Source organism: Gorilla gorilla, chromosome 8 (assembly GCF_029281585.2).
Source record: "Gorilla gorilla gorilla isolate KB3781 chromosome 8, NHGRI_mGorGor1-v2.1_pri, whole genome shotgun sequence".
Taxonomy (NCBI): domain Eukaryota; kingdom Metazoa; phylum Chordata; class Mammalia; order Primates; family Hominidae; genus Gorilla; species Gorilla gorilla.
In genome coordinates this window covers 69,800,131-69,816,535 of record NC_073232.2, presented here as the reverse complement: position 1 = coordinate 69,816,535, position 16,405 = coordinate 69,800,131, and the positions used below count along the sequence as shown (strand labels likewise).

Sequence of the window (16,405 nt, the reverse complement as noted above, 5' to 3'; positions counted from 1 at the left end):
AGAGAATACCCTGGCTCTTAGAAATACATGTTGAAGTATTCTTAGGACCTATACAACTTAAACTCAAATGAATCACAAAAAATACATTCACATATATGCATAAAAAGAAAGTGGGAAAGAGTGATAAAGCTAACGAGGTAAAATACAAACAACTGGTGAATCTTAGTAAATTATATGTAGTAATTCCCTATATTCTTTGTGTATTTTTTCTGTAAGTTACACATAAAGCAAGACATAACTAGAAAACTAGGTAAGCTTTTTTTTTTTTACAAAAATGACAGACAAAAAGTCACTACCTTTCATATATAAACAAGCTATATAAAGCAAATTTCTTTTAAAAAGCACTATAACCCCTCCAAAAGATTAACAGGAAAAGGACATGTACAGCCAATTGCACAAAAGAAGCTAATGAAGTTTTAAAGGAAAGCAAAAACAAAAAGTCAATGAAAGATGTTTTCCACCTGTTAAATAGGTAATTTTCTTTTTAGAAAACATCAACATTGGCAAGGATGTCCTAAACTGGCCACTCAACACCTTGCTAGTGGAAGCATTAATGAATCTTTTAGGAAAGCAGTTCAGCAATATGAATCAAGAGCCTTAAAAATATCCACACCAGGCCAGGCGTGGTGGCTCACGCCTATAATCCTAGCACTTTGGGAGGCAGAGGTGGGTGGATTACCTGAGATCAGGAGTTCGAGACCAGCCTGGCCAACATGGTGAAACTCTGTCTCTACTAAAAATACAAAAGTTAGCCGGACGTGGTGGCGGGCATTGTAATCCCAGCTACTCGGGAGGCTGAGACAGGAGAATTGCTTGAACTCGGGAGGCGGAGGTTGCAGTGAGCCGAGATCATACCACTGCACTCCAGCCTGAAAGACTCCGTCTCCAAAAAAAAAAAAAATCCACACTATTCTACTTCATGACACTATCTGAAAGAAATAATCTAAACTGTGGACTAAAATTTATGCTGAAGATATTCATCAAATGATAACTATAATAGCAAAATTCTTAAAATAATCCACATTAAACAATAGGGAAATCATTAAGTAAACGACTTAGGATATAACCACAAAATGCAATATGCAGTCATTAAAAGTTATTTAAAATCAGGAAATATGACATAATAAATGTTAAGAGAATAAAGTTTACAAAATGGGCAGTTAGGATGATCTTAAGTAAAAAAAAAAATTCATAAAGCTCAGAACAGACATATTATAAACAGTGACTGTTTGAAAATGAAAATAAGTAGGGAATATGAACACCTGTCCCCGTCTCCAGTTTATGAGATCTCACCCCTCACCATCTGTGAACTACCACTGCTTACATGATGGTGCCTGTCTCACTCCCTGTGCACTCCAAGTATTTCTTGAGGCCATGGCACCATACCTGGCTGCATTCAGTAAACATTTGCTGCTTCAAATTTACAAACTCTCCCACCTCATTTCATACATGTAAAAAATGTATCTAGCTATTTAAGTCACCTGAAAACTGAAACTATATTGAATATGAAGTTCGTCAAGAACCGGTTTCACTTTTCTTTGCTTCTTTCAAATAAAAACATTAAGGAGGAAACATGCTTGGAGCTTTCTTTCGTTAACAACAGACTCCAAGGCAGGCTTGAGACAATATAAAGATACCACATACCTGATTAGTATTGTGCGCTAGGACCACCGGTGGTATTGTCAGTTTATTTTCATGTCAAAGATCATTTGCTTTAGCAGTCTAATCTTAGCTACCACAAAAAAACACACCCATCTGTGTGCTGCCAGAGTTCAGCCCCTACCCAGGGCCACACCTAACTCCAGCTCTGCCCTATTCCCCACTGATTCCACCTTCTACTTGGCAACTTTCTGCCTAATTAGCTAAGCAGAGCACAGTCAGGTAAGAGGAGGCTGTGAGCAAGGCTGGGAACATGGAGAAACCAGACAAGAGTAGGAAGACCTTAACCATGGCAGAGGACCAGCTGAGCGGCATTCGTAAGTCTGTGGTTCTCAACAGGGGCAGTTTATCACCCCAGGGGATTTTGCCAGTGTCTTGGAGATATTTTTAGTTGCCACAATTGTGGGGGTGCTAATGGCACCTAGTAGGAAGAGGCCAGGGATGCTACTGAACATCCTACAACACACAGAACAGTTCCCCACAACAAAGAATTATCCAACCCCAACTGTCAGCAGAGCTAAGGTCAAGAAATCCTACCACAGACTGATGCATCCACTAATACAGTGGAGTCTACTGCACAGTACAATTCAGCAGGAACAAGACACCCAGTGGTTAGAGGAGACCTGAGGTAGTTCAGGAAATGTAAACACACACATTACCTCCTCACTCAGATGCTAAGGTGATCAAAATTCTACCTCAAGAATTGGGAATGAGGGCATTGTAATTAATTAATTAATCAAATAAAACTAGTAAGAATGTTTTTTCCCCAAGGGCTTGCTCCTATAAATATCTTATATTTCTTCAAAGACTGCTTCACAGCAGAAACTGTAAGAAGATAATACTATCAAAATTGCCCAGACTGGTAAACATCTCCAGAAAACTTGGCAACACACCCACATAATCAATGACAAATTTAATTTAGCTGTGTATCTCAACAGGCCCTTCCTACTAGGTGCCATTAGCACCCCCACAGTTGTGGCAACTAAAAACTCAAACTCAAAGTTCCCAGCTTAGTTTACGGGGAAAGTGTCAAGCTTTCAGAGATCACTCAAAAAGAAGAAAAGGGCTGCTTTCCCAGATGAATCATCAAGAACTACACAAGACTTAAAGGAGTAACATTTTCAAAACTGAGAACAGTACTTAGGCACTTCAACCAACCAAAAAAAAAAAAAAGAAGATTTTCAAAAAAGTATATGAATCATCATTATTATAATTTGGTTAAAGTAATGACCAATGAGTCACGCCACAATATGTTTTTTAAAATTATTTTAACAACCTTATCATGCCATAATGTCCACCTATGGGAGGCCAAAAGGTTAGAGAAGTCATCCAGTACTATCCCTGGCTGGCTGGGACTTAAATAACTTCAACCTGTCTCTAAAGCATCATTTTGCCTATCTACCTTGACCTCTGTCCTTTCAGTGTTAGGAAATACCCACCACTTAAGGTGGCCCCCTTCAATGCTGGACAGGAATTAACTGTTAGGAGTGTGTCCATTATGCTGAATCAAGAGCACCTCCCGTTCAACTACAGCTATTAGTTTTGAATCACATGAAACCAGCCTAATTATTCTCTATACAGCAGCCCTTCAAGTTTCCATATTATCTTGTGTTTCTCATCCAAGCCTTTTTCTTCTCCAAGTTGTAAAATGCACTCCCCCCACAAGCTGTTACAGTTAGCTATTTAAGTGATACAATTAACATTAATCAGGAGACCAAAAAAACCAGAATGGCAGAACTGAAAGGAATCAGAGACCAGCCAGTTCAAACCCAATCCCATTTTTATAAATGAGTAAACAAGGCAGAGAGAGGTGAGGCAAGGCTGCTTGCCAGAGGTCAAGCTATTCAGAAAAGTCAGGAGCAGAATTCAAGTTTCCTAACTCTTTCGCCCCTCAGAACTGTATCAAGTTGTACAGATGTTGTGTGAAAGGATTGGCAGTTTTTGTTTTATAAAAATATAAAGACTGAGAGAAAAGATGATCCATCTACCAAGAATCTGTATTAAAAAGTGATGCAGGTGAAAAAAACTAGATAACTTAACTTAAAAAATACATAAGAAAGGAAATGTAGTCATAGACTACTACCTGGCTTTGCAGATGAATAGTTAAGTTGTCACTAACTAAATATTTCTTATTGATTTCACTAAAAATACGGATGTAACCACAGTCAGAGAGTGGGAAATGGTAAATGAGGAGTTTAAGATGTCCAAATCCTCACCTATCAAAATAGGAAGGCAATGCATAATATTTAAAGTGGATAAACAAATAACAGTGGAATAAAATGTTTAGAAATATTAAAAATAGGTATTATAACAAGAATAGAGTTTGCCTCTATTTTTCATTGCAAGACTTTATGCTCACTATTTTTAAACAATGTCCAAGTATTATTTTATAAAAATTTCAACATTAATTTTAAGATACAGAAAAATAAGGGATCGGTAATAGATAATGTTGTAGGCAAGTGAATAGGGGAAAGAACACCAAAACACCATTAGTGGGAGTACAGACTGAAATAAAAACGGGACAACCAATTGCCACTATCCAATTTAAATCTCCTTTGACCAGGCAATTCCACTTCTAGGGCTCTAGACTAAGAATATACCCATAAATGTTCAAAGATATATATATGAGAATGATCACTGTGACACCATTTTAAAAGATACAAATCAGAGCACACTAAATATCAACTAACAGGGCAAGGGCTGAATAATTCATGAATATATGTACCCATATATTCTTCACTCATCCCACAAATATTTATTGATTGCTAGGTACTAAGTATAGGATAGTAAACAAAACTCAACCTGCAAAGGAATACTACATCATTATTAAAAGAATGCGGATCTGTATGTATTGATCTAGGTGAAAAAGCATATTTCAAAATATAGTATGTAGTATGATGCTACTTTTATTAAAATACCCAGTATAACTAGATGAGACTTTTTCTTTATGTACTTACAGTATTTGACTTTTTTAGCATTGTGACATTACCTGTGTAGCTCTTTTAAAGACAATAAAGACATACGCTTGTCAGATTGGATAAAAGCAGTAACAAAAGAAAGCAAAAAAGAATGGAGGGAAGGTGATGGCACGCGCCTGTAATCCCAGCTACTCCAGAGGCTGAGGCAGAGAATTGCTTAAACCTGGAGGGGCGGAGGTTGCAGTGAGCCAAGATCGTGCCACTGCACTCCAGCCTGGGTGACACAGCGAGACTTCATTTCCAAAAAAAAAAAAAAAAAAAAAAAAGGAGGAAAGGAAAGAATCTACTTTTTTGTAAGTCTCTCTATATAGTAAAACAGGGAAGATGCACATGATTTTCACTTCTAGATTCTACCAACATATATACAATCATATATATATATATATATATCAAGAAATTATCTCACACATTCACAAGAACTAAGAAACAATCTAAATTTTCATCAATGAAAGAATGAACAAATTGTGATCTATTCATACAATAAAACACCATACAGTAGTTATTAAAACTCAAACCACAAAAGCACAAATCTGAGGGAAAATCTCACATGTTAGAGAATACATACAGAATAAAATTATTTATGTAAAACTTTTTTAAAAGCAACAAAATAAAACTATCCTTACTTATGGATAAATATGGACCCACAGATTAAAAACACCATGAGATACCACTTCTCAGCCTAAATATCTGACAGTATTCAGTGACAATATTAAGGACATGGAACAAGAACTCCAATGTCTGCTAAGGTAAATGCATACTGGTACCACCACTATGGAAAACAACATTATATAGAGTGGTAGTCAGAAATCTAAAGATAGTCCTCCAAGATTCCTGCCCCTGGTTATTCAAACACTAATTTGAGTATAGCTGTGAAAGGACCACGGAGATAAAATAGAGTAATCTAGATTATCCCAGTGGACCCAATCAAATCATATGAGCCCTTAAAAGCAGAGAATGGTCTCCATCTAGAGAAGGAAAAAAATATGAGTCAGAGAGATTCAAAGCATGAGAAAGATTCAACCTCCTATTGCCAGCTTTGAAGATGAAGAAAGAAAGAGGATCACAAGGCAAGAAATGTATGGCCTGTAGAAGCTGAGAATGACCACCAGCTAACATCCAGCAAGGACACATGGACCTCAGTCCTACAACCATATGAACTGAATTCTACCAACAACCCAAATAAGTGTGGGAGTTGATTTATCTCCAGAGCCTCCAGAAAAGAATGCAGTCCTACTGACAACTTGATTTCAGCCTCCTAAGACCCAGAGCAGATAACCCAGCCAAGCCTACCGCACTTCTGACCTATAGGACCATGAGATTTTAAAATGTGTGTTGTTTTAAGCCTCTAAATTTGTGGTAATTAGTTACACAGCAACAGAAAACTACTACTTCTAGAAAAGTTGAAGAAATGCATTATCCTACAACCCAGCAGCTATACACCTGACCATACACAAAGAGAAACTCTTGCCCAAGAGCATAAAAAGACATGCACAATGTTCACATCACTACTGCTCATGATAGAAAAAAAATGGACAATCCAGTCATTCATCAGTACTACAAAGGACAAATTGTGGAATATTCATAATGTAACACAATAAGACAAGGAGACACCAATGAACTACGGCCATACAAAAATATGAATGAGTCTCAAATCTCATATGGAATAAAAAAGCAAATGAAAGAAGTTTGCCCACAATACAATTCTAGTTATAAAGTTCAACGGCATGCAGGGCAAAACAACACAGCTTAGAGATACAAATGTGGTAAAACTATAGCAATGAAATAATAAAAACAAAATTCAGGGTAGCAGTTATGTCTCTGGGAACATAACAGAATGGGATCAGAGAAGAGAGACGAAGGGCATCAAAAGTAATGTAGATTGTTCCTAACTGGTGATTACAGAATAACAGCACTTACATTCTATACATAATTTACAAATATTGTAATATCTATTCAATATTTGAAAAATGAAAACATCTAGATAATCAAACTTCTACATAACAAAAAAAACTTTTTTCTTTTCTTTGGCAAAGATGTGTTCATTGAAAGGAATAATTCAAGTGATATAAAAAGTCCAATCATTTTTTTTAATCACCTAAAATTCTCACCACCTGGACATAATTAGTAACAATTTGCTTAACATCCTTCTAGACATTTCCTATGAGTATACATACATTTAAATATTTTACATAAAATCTCGGTATATATACACACAGGTATATGTTCAGTCTGTAAATGCTTTTTAGACCCTTTTTAAAAACAACTCTATTAAGACATAATTTACATAAAATAAAATGCACCCATCTTAAGTATAATGTGAAGTTCTGACGAAAGTGTATAAAAAGTGTATATGTAGTATAACCACCACCCAATCAAAATACAGAGTAATTCCATCACCACAGAAAGTTCTCTTTTGCTCCTCTGCAGTCATTCCCCACCCCTACCTATAACCTCAGGCAACCACTAATCTGCTCTCTTAATGTTTTGGTGGTTCTAGAATTACACATGAATCAAATCCTACAGAATGTAGTGTTTTGTCTGGCTTCTTTTGCTCAGCATAATGTTTTTAATTTCATATAGTGACACTGTGCAATTCACTCCTTTTTTCTCCTGAGCAATATCCCATTGCAGACTTGTTGAAAGATTATACTCTTTCCGGTGTTAAGCACTGAGTATTGCTGTACAAGTCATTTGTGAATTTAAGGTTTTATTTTACACCCAGGGGTGTAATGTCTAGGTCATACAGTAAGTGCATGTTTAAGTTAATAGGAAACTGTCAAACAGTTTTCCAAAGTGCCTGTACATTCCTATCAGCAATTCATGTAAAATTCTGATTGCTCTATATCCTCACCAACACTTGGTATTGTTAGTCTTTTTCATTTTGACCCTTCTTGTAGGCAAAAAGTTGCTCATAATTATAATTTCCTTTAATAAACATATTGGGAATTTTTAGTATGTCTACTAGAATTTCAAATACCTTATTTTGTGAAGTTGCTCCACAAATTTTTTTTTTTACCGATTTTGCAATTTGAGTTCTCTAGCTTCTTCTTAATTTACTGAAGTTCTTTATATATGCTGGATAAAAGTCCTCTGTCAGATACATAAATTGCCAACATTTGCTCCCAGTCTATAGTATACTGTTTCTTTTCCTTAACATCTCCTAAAGTGCATACGTTTTAATTTTATTAAGTCCAATTTAACATTTTTAAAATGTTGTAGTTAGTGCTTTTTGTACCACATATAAGACTAAATGCTTCCTCCCTCAAATTGACAACAGAACATGGACGTCTGCTCTCACCACTTCTATCATAATATTGGACTCAGGGTCCTCATCAGTGTAATAAGGCAAGAAAAAGAAATGGAAAGCACATGAGTGGAAAGGAAGACGTAAAACTGTCTTTATTCAATGACTGTATGTGGAGAAAATCCAACCAAAAGACTACCAGAACTAGTAAGTGGATTCAGAAAGGCTACAAGACACAAAGACAATATACAAAAATCAGCTGTATTTTTACACATTAGCAAGGAATACTTGAGAAATGATTTTTTTAATCCTATTTACAATGACATTAAAAATGTAAGATATTAAGGTATAAATTCAACAAAATATGAATAGGACCTGTACACTGCAAAACTAAAAAACACGTTGCAAGAAATTAAAGAACTAAATAAATGGAGAGCTATACCATGTTCATGTATTGAAAGGTTTGATGACACTAAAATAGCAATTCTCCACAAACTGATCTATAGAACCAAGACAATCCCAATTGAAACCACAAGTTGTTTTCTTTTTTAAAAAACCTAACAAGCTGATTTTAAAATACTTTTGAAAACACAAAGGACCTATAATACCCAGAAAATTTTTGAAAATAAGAAACAAAGTTGGAGGATTTACACTAACCAATTTCAAACCTCATATAAAGTTATAGATAAAGATAATATGGTACCAACATAAGAACAGACAGCAAAAGCAACAGGATAGAGTCCAAAAGCAGATCCACACATACATCACCAGTTGACTTTCAACAAAAATGCCAAGAGAACTCAATGGGCAAAGGATAGAGAAAGGGGAAGAAACTCAATAGGGAAAGAATTACCTTTTCAACAAATGATATTTAAAAATGTATATTAGACCAGCTAGCTTGAGCCCAAGGCCTCCTCGGACCAAAAATAAAATTAAAATTAAAAAACTGTGTATTCATAAAGGAAAGTAAAGAACCTAGACCCATAGCTCACACCAAACACCCTATCAACCCCTAAAAATTGATCATGAACCTTAATATTGGAGCTATAAAACCTCTAGAATAAAACATAGGAGAAAATTCAGTAGCCTTTTTTTACACAATATTTCAGCTATCCTTACATGCTAATAAATATATTTTTTCATTTTGTCAAAAGTAAAAAAAAAAAAGAAAATCCTTACAAACTGTGAAAACATGTCTTCATTTCTTAAATGAAATTTCGAAACACTTTCCTTATCCATACAGTCATACAACATTTCTTCAACTGAAGAACAGAAATATTCAAAGGAAAAGAACAAAAATCTTTTTAACCTCCTTTCATATAGTTCCTACAAGAACGGGTTGGCTTCTATGAGACGGTAGTTTTGCCTTGATGATTCTTTTTTGAGTGCCTTTGCTGAAGTCATAAATAAATAAATCTCCCAACATATTAATACCACTTATGTTTTAAATATAAAAGTTACCAGAAAACCATACCAATATGTGAAATGTTATGTACTGCTATATCGTCTTAAAATTGCCTGTTTTGGTTGATAAAGACCTGTATTATACAGAGATTACACATTTTTTAAACTGTAATAAAAGAAATTTTAGCCATTTTAAGTATAATTTATTCCCAATAATTTACAGGATATCTCAATAAATGTATCATTGACTATTGGTTATGAATTGTGGTTAACAAAATAATGAATAAAAGAATCCATTATAGGCCGGGTGCGATGGCTCACGCCTGTAATCCCAGCACTTTGGGAGGCCAAGGTGGGTGGATCACGACGTCAAGAGATCGAGACCATCCTGGCTAACACAGTGAAACCCCGTCTCTACTAAAAATACAAAAAATTAGCCTGGCACGGTGGCAGGCGCCTGTAGTTCCAGCTACTCAGGAGGCTGAGGCAGGGAGACTGGCATGAACATGGGAGGTGGAGCTTGCAGTGAGCCAAGATCACGCCACTGCACTCCAGCCTGGGTGACAGAGCAAGACTATGTTTCAAAAAAAAAAAAAATCCATATTATAATTTAGTAATTTAATCACCATAGTTTTCCAGAAAACTAAAATTTAAAAAATACATATTGCAACACTGCTGCTTATGAGTGATTTACTGTTGCACACAAGTTAACCCAAAACTCAGTAGTTTAAAACAATGGACATTTATTACCTCATAGTTACCATACACCAGAAATCTAGGCACAGCTTAGCTGGGTATTTCTGGGTCAAAGTCTATCATGGGGTTGCAGTCAAGCTGCTGGCCAAGCTGTGGGATCCTCTGAAGGCCTCCATGTATTAAAAGGATATGGTTCCCATCTCAGTCACATGGCTATAAGCAAGTCTCAGTCCTTACCACCTAGGATTCTCCAGGAGGTATACAACATGGCATCTTTGTTAAAAAAATTTCCTTCTTTCCACTAATAGCTTTTTTGCAGGTGTGCAATTCAATAGTTTTTAGCAAATGCACAGAACTGTACAACCATCACCACAATCAATTTTAGAATATTTTCATCACCCCAAAAAGAAACCTAGTCCTCTTTAGCTGTCAAACCCCCATTTTTCCCCACCCCCTACCCCAACACCAGTTCTAGGCAACCAGTAATCTACTATCTAATTCTATATTTGTATTCTGGACATTCCATATAAATGTAATCACACAATGTGTTGCCTTTTGTGACTGTTTCTTTTATCACTTAGAATGTTTTCAAGGTTCATCCATTTGTAGCATGAGTCAGTACTTCATTCCTTTTTATTCCTGAATAATAGTCCACTGCATGGATAGACCACATTATTTAAACCATTCATCAGTTGATATATGTTTGAGTTGTTTCAACTTTTTGGCTATTACGGCTACCGCTACTGTGAACATGTACATACAAATATTGGCATAAATACATGTTTTCACTTCTCTTGGGTATATACCTAGGAGTGGAACTGCTTTATCATCCCTTATCCCAAATTTAGCCATTTCAAGAACTGCCAGACTGTTTCTCAAAGCAGTTGCTCCACTTTACATTCCAACATGTAGATTCCAATTTCTCCACAACATCACCAACACTTATTATTACCTGTCTTTTTTATTATACATAGCCATCTTAGTTTACTAAGATGGTCACTTAGACAGTCACTTAGTAACCGTCTTAGTTACTTCGTTGGTGTAACATGGTATTTCACTGTGGTTTTGATTTCCATTTACATGGTAGCTAATGATGTAAAACATCTTTTCATGTGCTTACTGGCTATTTGTATGTCTTATCTGAAGAACTGCCTATTCAAATCCTTTGTCGATTTTTTTGAGTTCCTTTTCTTTTTATGACTGAGGTATAAGAGTTCCTTAAATACTCTGGATACTTACTCTGGATACTAGACCTTTAATAGATACATGGTTTTCTCATACCAAACACTGGGGAGCATGTAGACAGGATAAAAACAGGAACTCTCCCACTGCTTGTAGGACAATAAAACCGTACAGCTACATTGGAAAGCAATTTGTATTTAGTAGTTACTGGTGTACACACCTGACAAACAACAACTCCAATCCTAGATGTATATTCCAGAGAAATTCTTACCTTTGAAGAAAAACATGGATGAAACTTAGTAACTAATTTAAAAAGTTGCAGGAAAAAAAGTCCACATAGCATGATGCCATTTATATAAAGTTCAAAAATATGCATAAGCAAACAATATTTTGGGGGGATATACATATACAACGTAAAATAACATTATCAAGAAAGCAGGCCAGGCGCAGTGGCTTACACCTGCAATCCCAGCACTTTGGGAGGCTAAGGCAGGCAGATCACTTGAGGTCAGGAGACTAAGACTGTCAGGCCTGAGCCCAAGCTAAGCCAACAAAGCCCAAGCTAAGCCAACATATCCCCTGTGACCTGCACGTATACATCCAGATGGCCTGAAGCAACTGAAGATCCACAAAAGAAGTGAAAATAGTCTTAACTGATGACATTCCACCATTGTGATTGGTTTCTGCCCCACCCTAACTGATAAATGTACTTTGTAATCTCCCCCACCCTTAAGAAGGTTCTTTGTAATTCTCCCCACCCTTAAGAAGGTTCTTTGTAATTCTCCCCACCCTTGAGAATGTACTTTGTGAGATCCACCCCTTGCCCGCAAAACATTGCTCCTAACTCCACCACCTTATAGGTGTTGAGAAACCTATAAGAACTAATGATAATCCACCACCCTTTGCTGACTCTCTTTTCGGACTCAGCCTGCCTGCACCCAGGTGAAATAGACAGCCTTGCTGCTCCCACAAAGCCTGTTTGGTGGTCTCTTCACACGGACGCCTGAGACACAGACCAGCCTGGCCAACATGGTGAAAGCCTGTCTCTACAAAAATACAAAAATTAGTAGGGCATGGTGGCGTGTGCCCATAGTCCTAGCTACTTGGGAGGTTGAGGCAGGTGAATTGCTTCAACCCAGGAGGCAGAGTTGCAATGAGCCAAGATGGTGCCACTACACTCCATCCAGCCTGAGTGACAGAGCAAAACTCTGTCTCAAAAAAAAAAAAGCAGCAGCAGCAGCAAGCAAAGAAATGACAGACACAGAATTCAGCATGCTGGTTACCTTTGAGAGGAAGGAAGAAGTACACAGGAGGTCTCAATGCTATTGGTAATATTCTATTTTTTTCAATACATACTCTTATATGCGTGACACATTTAATAAACATTTTTTCAAAGCGCTTCACTGACAACTGAAGGTCTTTCTAATACAGAAAGACACCAGAGCAGTTCAAAGTAAATATAAAGGAGATGAGAGCATCACAGTGAACCAAACACCACACATACACAATATTGTAAAGCATTTTAAATCCAGCAAAGTGTATGCTTTGTAGAACTGAGAAGACAGATTCCTTGCCCTTAACCGCTTCTTTCCACCGTTCTGTCCACCTCTGTCTTCCTGATCCCACCTTTACTTCCATGTCCAGAATCCACTTCTACCTCCTCCAGAGATTTTCTTCAATATATCAATCTGAAGGGCACCCATCCTTCCTCTCAATTTCCATGGCATTTGTACCTCTTCAAAGCCTTCATCATATTATCCTCAGATTACACGTTTTAACTCCTCTATCAGAAATTAGCACCTGGAGAACTAGAACACCGGTCACATCATCAACCTGGCTCTCCAAACACACCAAATTTTTTGTTGACTATTGATTGAAAAAATGAATTAGAAAATTCAGGCATTTCCAAGTGAGTTAAGAAATTGGTCTGGCCAAGAAAGAAAGAAAGAGTTTAAAATTACACTCCTTGAAAAAGAATTTCAAAATTGAAAACCCTTCAATACAGCAAAGACAAAGCTGACAACAGTCAGATAAAATATAAAATGTTTATAGTGTATACAGTGATAATTTTTCATATTCACAGGTAACAAAATTAGAAGCCATAAGAATAACTTCCTGATTACTTGGCATCAGAACAGTCTACGGCTTTAGAAAATGTCTTGTAGTCAACCACAAACCTAGGGAACAGGTAGGGTTGTAAAGTGTCTTTTACGGGGGGGAAAAAGCACATACCATTTCAAGGCTCGAAAAAATGAGGTTACTTTTAGAAATTTCAGCAATATTTTTAACTTGCTTTCAGATATTTTAAACTACTTACCACCAGAAGTATAAACCTAAACATTATGTGATTATAGCAGAAATGGAACTACTACATAAGGGAAAAAGAAACAAACCACAAGTGAATCAACGACAACCCTCAAGAACCAGACGCTACTACTGACAACAATTAGGGTTTCTTGGCTGCTTGAATCAATTTATTCCCAGCTCTGCTTTGAGCTGGCACTAATTTAAAGGAGACAAAAATGTTGGAGCTAAGGCAGCCAGATTTAGCAAATATAAATACAGCAAGCCCAGTTACACTTTAATTTCAGACAAACAACGAATCTTTTTTTAGTACAAGTATGCTCCCACGTAATATTTATAGTAAAAATTTATTTTAAAAATTTTACAAAAATTCACTGTTTATCTGAAATTCCTATCAACTAGGCATCCTGTATTTTATCTGGCAAACCTAGCTGGAGCCAAAAGGTAGAATAGCAATCAATCCAATTTCCTCATTTTTCAGCAGAAACTGAGAACCAAAGAAAGGAACTGACTTGCTTAAGCTTAAGCCAAAGATCAGGGAAGTAAGTTGCCTTTGAAAAGAGAAAACCTTTCCACTAGGTCACCTTGGGTACCACTTACAGTACATTCCACTTCCAATTCTTGCTCAACTCACAGAAGCACCAAGCAGACAAGGTGTAAAAGAGTATGGTTTCCCTCTTTTAACATTAAACTTCAAGTTTCAGTACATCTCTTAAAACCCTAGTCTCCAAAATCAATTAGGAAACTATGTGCTACTCTTAAAAAAAAAAAAATCCTGATAATTTTGTCTACACACTACCACCTCATACTGTTTATATTTTCACTCACCATATGAAACAGGACATCCTTCTCTCCTGAACTCAGTTCTCTCAAAATCCAAAATTCTCTTGCTCCAGGGTCTCAAGATTTCACACAAGAGCATGTTCACATTATTTCATGACTCTCAACGACTTGAGCTCGTATACTCCTTCAGTTTTCATGCTTTTTAGCGTTTTCATGTTTTTCAGATATGTCCTAACCCCTTCGGTTGGCCTCAAAAGTCTTCCATTCCCATTCTGTATCGGAGCAACTAAATCAGCAATGAGGAATGAAGTCTCACTATCATAAACACACACTTACTTCCCCAGGGACTGGGATGCAAGGAAAGATGGAAAGAGAAACGTCTTTATCAGAAATTTTGGGGCCAAAAAGGCCCCGAAGTATGGTATGTGAGGGTTATGCTAGCTGTCTAATTACACAGCATGCAATCGAACAAAATAAAAAGAAAAATAACAGAAAACTCCACACATGCAAAGAATTCATTTTCCAGATCCCATCAAATTAAAAAATACACAAAACATTTCCTCAACTCCATACAGAGCTCCTCAACCTATGACTTGCAGGGGTCCTTAAGGGTAGTTAGCGTGGGGATGGGTGGTGAGAATAGTGATAGTGAGGCAGAAAAGGGTTCCATTTTTATTTATTTATTTTTACAATTTGGGCTTCCAAATAGATTTTAAGAAAAAAAGATTTTGTTGCATTAAAGAAACATGAAAACGGTAACATAAACCATTATAACCCCCACCCAATAAGTTTTCTATTAAAAACTTCACCCAGGTGGACAGGAATACGACTCGTTTAAGATGAAAACGGATTTAAAGACCAAAGAAAAGTTAGCAATTAAAGGACAAAATAGTTACCTATGCTTTCCTTCTGGCACCCCGAATGTACGCAGGTCTCTCGAGATCACACGTCAGACGTGGAAGGTCCTCACGGATCACTAGTCCGAGCTTCCATTTTACAGATGTGCACACTCAGGCCAAAGACGACGGCTGACGGGCCAAAGTCTCACAGCCGGTCAGGGAAAGGAATCCACCTGGCACCCGGGGCGGCCGGCCTAGAGCCCTGGGCGCTGACTGTTTCTGCGATTCCTGGTTCCGCTCGGCCCGGCCCCAGGGGCAGACGCGAGCACCGGGGCAGAGAGACCCACTGCCCGGAGTCGCGCTGCCTCTCCGCGGGCTCCACGCCGGGCCCGCAGCGCAGGGATGGGTCCTTGGCGGCCGCCCCCACCCAGCCCAGCCCAGCCCAGCCCAGCCCAGCTCAGCCCACCTGTAGCCGACGCGCTGCCGGCAGCCACACCCCCTGTCCGGGCCGGGGGCTCGGCCGCCCTTATTGGCGGCCAGCGGTGGCGGCTGCGCGCGGCGTGGGGGACTCCGATCCTAGAGGCCGCAGGAGTTACCTCAGGTGGGCTCTGAGCTGGCGGCGCTACCGCCCTGGCCCGCCTCGAGCATGCCCGAGACGCGGACGCAGCAGGGCCGCACCTCCCCCAGCGCGTCGCCTGTTTACACCCTACGCCCCTCCGCGGGAGGACGCCGACTGGCAGGTCACGTGACGCGGGCGTCATGTGTCCGGCCGAGTTGGGTGGAGGCGTTGCCCCGGCGACTGCAGCGCGCTGGGGGCGGGCTGCAGCGGGTGCCGCCGCGCGGCCTTTCTGTGCTTCCACCCCTTCGCAGTGCCCAGGCGACAACCCACTGGGCTTGGAACCAAAAAGACTTCCCCAGCTCTGTGTGTGTCGTTTAGTGTCTCCTGGCCCTGACTACATGTTATTAATATTAGTGTTTTGGAAGGAAAAGGAAATTTTGTCTGGCAAAAGGATGTTTTACTTGGAGAAGAAGATGGAAAATACTTTCTTACCTGAGGCTATCAAACGGGAGGAAAAGCGAAGGAATAAGTAATAACGGTTTTTGCCTTGACAGATTTTTGTTTGCTTTCGCTCCCTAACCTGGACTGAAAGATTCCCACAGCATAGCCTCTCAGCCAGAGAAAGCACGTGAAGGAGGTTTATACGACTTCTTACTTTTAAGTTGTATTTTAATTTTTATGGGGGAATCATCTCTGTGTACATACAGATGTCTAAATATTTGATTCTGCATTCATCTTTTTTTTTTTTTTTTTGAGA

General features: G+C 38.3%; 1 protein-coding gene across 5 annotated transcripts in view; it reads right to left on the bottom strand.

Moving 5' to 3' along the window:
* Window positions 1–15,852, bottom strand: part of MARCHF8 (membrane associated ring-CH-type finger 8) — a 139,969-nt gene extending 124,117 nt beyond the window's left edge. The window contains exon 1 of one of the 5 annotated variants that reach the window (XM_063710128.1): window positions 15,556–15,852. The gene's annotated coding sequence lies outside the window, so the exon portion shown is untranslated. Of the gene's footprint in view, window positions 1–15,146 lie in introns of all 5 variants that reach the window. The other 4 variants (XM_063710127.1, XM_019035238.4, XM_055353120.2 and 1 more) reach the window with 4 other exon arrangements.
* Between the last annotated feature and the right edge of the window lie 553 nt (window positions 15,853–16,405).